Source organism: Musa acuminata, chromosome BXJ3-5 (genome assembly GCF_036884655.1).
Source record: "Musa acuminata AAA Group cultivar baxijiao chromosome BXJ3-5, Cavendish_Baxijiao_AAA, whole genome shotgun sequence".
In the NCBI taxonomy this organism is placed as follows: domain Eukaryota; kingdom Viridiplantae; phylum Streptophyta; class Magnoliopsida; order Zingiberales; family Musaceae; genus Musa; species Musa acuminata.
Window position 1 is genome coordinate 17,602,917 of NC_088353.1, and position 6,000 is coordinate 17,608,916.

Sequence of the window (6,000 nt, forward strand, 5' to 3'; positions counted from 1 at the left end):
CTGGTTTGATCCTATCGGGTTCTCAATTTAGTTTAAATCAATTATTTCGGATCAAGTCAGATTGGTTGTGAGTCAAGTGTGGTCGATTATAGATTTGGTCTTCCACTTAAAACACAAGATTTACACTCATAAGCTATATCAATTGAGTGTAACCCTAGTGTAAACAATCTTAACAAATAACTTCTCTTATCTTTAACGATTGCTTTCGATTTTTACCCACTCTAGCTTCTCGACGATGATAATACTCGGGTCTTATCGTTTTCAACTTCTTTGATATCGATTGTAACCATTACACTCATATTACATTCGATTATATATTCAATATAGAAATCTCCTATTTCAATAATTAATATTTTTAAAATAAAAAAAATGATACTAAACATGTTAGAATCATGTTATGATATTTTTGAAGAAATTTAGATAACTTTGGGTATAATTCTCTTATTTATACTTGTGTTCTACGTGGGTTACATTCGATCGTAGATTTTAATGTAGAATTTTTATATTTTGATCATTAATAATACTAAAATTAAGAAAAAAAATGATACTAAACATATTAGGATTATAATATCATAGTTTTAAAAAAAATTGGATAAATTTAAGGATAATCAATAATTTATACTTGAGTTTATGCTTGATTTACGCCCAGACTTGTTTTTTTATTATCCACGCTTAAATCATTATACTTTATTAATAACCTACATATAGTTTATATTTATTAAATAGACTTGATTTTAATTTATTTAGTTAGACATATTGTTTGATTGAAATATAAGGATGCTGAACTGAGATCTACCTATTCAAATATTTTTTTTATTTTTTATCTCTTAAACTTTAAATATAATGTTTCATATTTATAACCTTTATTTTTGCAGGTATATACAAAATGACATCATTATATAGACCCTTTCAATTTAGGAGAAAAAAAAAGATAAATGAAGCAATTAGTGTAGGGAATATATATCATAACTTAAAGATTTATATTAATTATCATTAATTTATATATAACTAATTAATTTACTTTTAGGTGCAAAGTCGAAGATGCGTGAATCACCCATTCCTCCTTTCTGCTATATCATCTCCTTCGTTGCCACCCCTTTCTTCAGGATACAAAGAGAAATAACTTTTGTATATGAATAAATACTAGCAGGCCATAATACACAACGGAATTAAATGGAACTATAATAAAATAGAACACCAAAATATACGTAGAAAACCCCTCCAATGTGAAGGGTAAAAATCACAGGACAAACTAAAGATAATCCACTATAAGAATAATAAATATATAAATCTCAATCTCTTGCCCAAAACCCTAGCAACAATCATAAGAGAATAACTAGGATACAAGGATCATGTCACTGTGTATAATATCTAAATCCTCCCTAATTCTCCCCAAGTAATCACAGTTCTGATCTAACTTGAGATGAAAGCACTACTAGATGATTGAGAACAGTCTCTTTGTGTTGTCCTTGTTTTCTTCCCTTTCTTTCTCTTCCTTTTCTGCCTTATACTCCTTTCCTTTAGAATCTCGTGGCTGCCAAAAACTGCCTTTTTGTTACCTTTTTCTACCTTTTTTTATAGCCACCACACCCCACCTAATATAAATTAGGGTTAGGTTAAGAGGGGGTGAGCTATGGGCTGATAAAGCCCACCTTAGGCTAAATATAGGATGTCAGCCCAACAACCTCCCCCTTTAGCCCATAAGGGAGGCTGTCCTATGACTCCTCAATGTGAAGCCATGCCGACTAACTATCGGTATATCTCTTGTCTTTCTTTTAGTAAAGTTTTTATCAATATGTTTGCTCCATTGTCATCTGTGTGAATTTTCTGAAGCTACAACTGCTTCTCTTCAAATACATTTCGAATCCAGTGATATCTGACATCTATATACTTTGACTTGGAATGAAACATTGGGTTTTAACATAAATGGATGACACTCTGACTATCACAATACACTACATAATTTTTCTGTTTTAGCCCCAATTCTTATAAGAATTCTTTCATCCATAAAATTTCTTTGCATACCTCTATAGCAACAATATATTCAGCTTCTATGGTGGAGAGAGCAATATACCTTTGCAATATGGATTGTCATGACACAGCCCCCCTACAAAAATAAGTACATAACCTGATGTGGACTTTCTCATATCTATATCTCTTGCCATATCTACATCTGTATAACCTATCAACATAGGTGGTCCACCTCCAAAGCTTAAATAAACCTTAGAGCTCCTTTTAAGATATCTAAAAATCCACTTCACTGTTGCCTAATGCTCTTTACATGGATTTGCAAGAAATTTGCTAGTAATACTAATTGTATATGCGATGTTTGGCCTCGTACATACCATTGCATACATTAAACTTTCAACTACTAAAGCATAAGGAACCTTTTGCATCTTCTCCTTCTCCTCATCACTTGATGGACTCTGCAAGAGGAGAGACAATTGGTTTTACATTGCTCATACTGAATATTTCCAATATCTTCTCGATGTACTTCTCCTATGACAACCAAATCTTCTTATTTTTTCTGTCATGAGAAATTTGTATACCCAGTATTTGCTTTGTTGACCCCATGTCCTTCATTGCAAAAGACTCACTTAATTCCTTCTTAAACCTGTCAATTTTAGACATATCTTTTCTAAGAATAAGCATGTCATCAACATAAAATAAGAGAATTATAAAATTCTCACCAAACCATTTGATATATATATAATAATCCGAAGCCATTCTTTTATATCCATTTTCTATCACAAATGAATCAAACTTTTTATACCACTATCTTGGAGCTTGCTTTAGCTCATACAAGCTCTTCTTCAACTTGCAGATAAAGTTCTCTTTACCTTTGACTTTGAAGCCTTCTGGTTGCTCCATATAAATTTCTTCCTCCAAATCACCATGAAGGAAAGCTATCTTCACATCTAACTACTCAACCTCCAAGTCCTGGCTAGTAGTAATACCAAGGGCAACACGAATAGAAGACATTTTAACAACATAAGAAAATATCTCTTCAAAGTCAATACCTTTCTTTTGACCAAAGCCTTTCACAACCAATCTAGCTTTATATTTTGGTTGAGAACAATATTCTTGAGTCTTCAATTTAAAAACCCACTTGTTCTTCAAGGCCTTTATTTCATTTGGTAGTAGTACCAAATCATAAGTGTGGTTCTTCTAAAGAGCATCTATCTCTTCCTACATAGCAACTAACCACTTCTCCTTCTGCTTACTTTTAACTACTTCCTGGTAACTCTCTGGTTCACCTGCATCAGTAAGCATCACATACTCATCTGTAGAGTATCTTTTGAAAAGTTGACATTGTCTAGAATATCTTCTCAACTGAGGTTCTGTAGGAAGTTGGTCTCCAAGCTCAATATGTCATACAGGTATATCAACATCAGGCTCTACACCATCTTCCTACATATCTTCCCCATCACCTTGATATACTAGAGGAGTAACTAGGTCACAATTTGCTAATCCTTCTGTAGAAGTCTTGGCTGGTGCCTTATTCTTCAAATCCTCAATGGTTTGATCCTCAAAGAAGACTACATCTCTACTTCTAAACACCTTATACTTTTTTGGATCCCAAAGCCTGTAATCATACTAATCATGTGAGTAACAAAGAAAAATACATTCTTTAGTCTTACCATCTAACTTGGATCTCTCATTGTCTGGAACATATGCAAATGCACGACAAACAAACACTCTCAAATGCTTGTAGGAAATATCTTTTCTTGACCATACATGCTCTGCAACATCACCATTTAGGGCTGTACATGGTGATAAGTTGATCACATCAACTGCAGTCCTCAAAGCCTTATCCCAAAACCTTTTGGGTAGCTTGGCCTGTGAAAGCATACATTTGATCTTTTCCATGATGGTGTAGTTCATGTTAGGATCAAGAGCATTAAGAGGGGGGGTGAATTAGTGCAGTGGAAAACTTTCTGCGATTAAAACGAAACTGCGTTCGAACGATAAAAACGATTTCTGTGTGAAAGCCGATTCTAAGCAAGATGATGTTAAAGTCAATCTATGAAGGCAGTTTACAGCTATGATGAAAACCAGAATATAGGCGCAAACTGAAATACGACGTTCGTACGAAGAAACCGATTTACATCTAAATGCTGATTCGTAAATCACTTGATTAGGCAAGATGCAGTTTAAGCAAGAGTATAAAGGTAGTTTGCAGTTATGGTAGAGATCAAAACGTAAACGCAATCTGAAATATGATGATCGTACGAAAAAACAGATTTACGTCTAAATGCTGATTTAGAAAGTGAAAGGCTTGAAACCCGATTGTATATGCGCAGAAAGCAGTAAGCTTTAGAGGAGGTTTGTAGTAAAGATAATATGCTCAAAGTAAATGCAAACCAAGATTTAGAGTGGTTCGGTCAATCTTGACCTACTCCACTTTTGGCTTCCTCCACCGACGAGGTCACCGACGTCAACTAGAGGCCTTCCTTCAATAGGCGAAGGCCAACCACCCTTTTACAATTTCACTCCTTTTGATGGACTTAGGAGACAACCCTTACAGAAATTTTCTCTCCTCTCTTTACAACTCAGAACTTAGAAGAACAGAGGGAGAAGAACTTTTGGCCTTTACAACAATTTTGAGCTCTAAGAATCACAGAAAGGATCAAGATTTCAATGTAAAATTGCTGCCTATCAGTGTTGAATGGGTGGGGTATTTATAGGCCCCAACCCAGTTTAAATTTGGAGCTCAAAACTGTCAATTCCCGGAATTCCGGGATCAGGCGGTTGCACCTCCTGACTGGAGCGGTTGCACCGCCTGGCAGAGCTCGAAGACTGAGCCTCTGGGTGGTGCTACCTCCTGTCAGGGGCAGTTGTACCTCTTGACAAAGCTCGAAGACCGAGCTCAAGCGGTTGCACCTCCTGACTAAGGCGGTTGCACCGCCTGGCAGAGCTCGAAGACTGAGCTCAGGCGTTGCCACCTCCTGTCAGAGGAGGTTGCACCGCCCAATCTCGCTCGGAGACTGAGCCCCAAGCGGTGCCACCGCCTGGCTGGGGCGGTTGTACCTCCCAGTCTCGCTCGGAGACTGAGCCTAGGCGGTGCAACCTCCTACCTTCGGCGGTTCAACCGCCTAGCAGAAATCATGGTCCGAATGGGTTGATCCATTCGGCCCAATTTGGGTTTTTCAGGAGCCCAATTGCCCCAAGATTAAGTTAATGGGATCACCTCCTATTTCCAACTTAATCAATGTGCTAACTATGATTTTTCCTAAGACATTTACTGCAACTTGCTCCGGTGCGTCAATCGCTTCTTCCGGCGAGCTTCCGGCGAACTTCCGTCGATCATCCAATGAACCCTCGGTGATGCTCCTACGGACTTCCGGCAAACTCCTGAACTTGCAACGATTCACTTGGCGAGTTCCGACGAGCTTCTTTGGCAAGCTTATGAACTTCTCGGATTTGTTCCCGTAGAACCTCCGACGACTGTCCGAACTTCCGTCGAACTCTTGAACTCCCAACGTGATCATTGTCTTGACTCTGGCGCAACTCCTACTGCATATCTTACTTTCATCGTAGTTAATCCTGCACACTTATCTCAACATATAGATTAGATAACAAATGACAATTAACTTTATCATCAAAATCCGAGATTCAACAATCTCCCCCTTTTTTATGATGACAATCAATTGATAATGGAGTTAACCTTAACTCCCCCTGTCTATATGCCATACTTGAGATAAGTCATTCTGAAATTCAAGACCTAATAATTCAAGCGACATATTGATAAGTTCAATCATTTGAACTTATCAATACTCCCATCATGATTCCCATCATGATGTATCTCTCTGAAGATGATGTCAAGGCTTGATATTCATTTTCAAATTTTACATAACAATTTTGAATGATGATAATTGTAGCAATTCATCATATTGTAAGATATCAATATGTAAAGCTATGAAGTAAGATTTTGATATCATTACATGATGTACACATTTCAAATATTTTAGCAAGTGTTGCATTTCTTCACATGGTAAG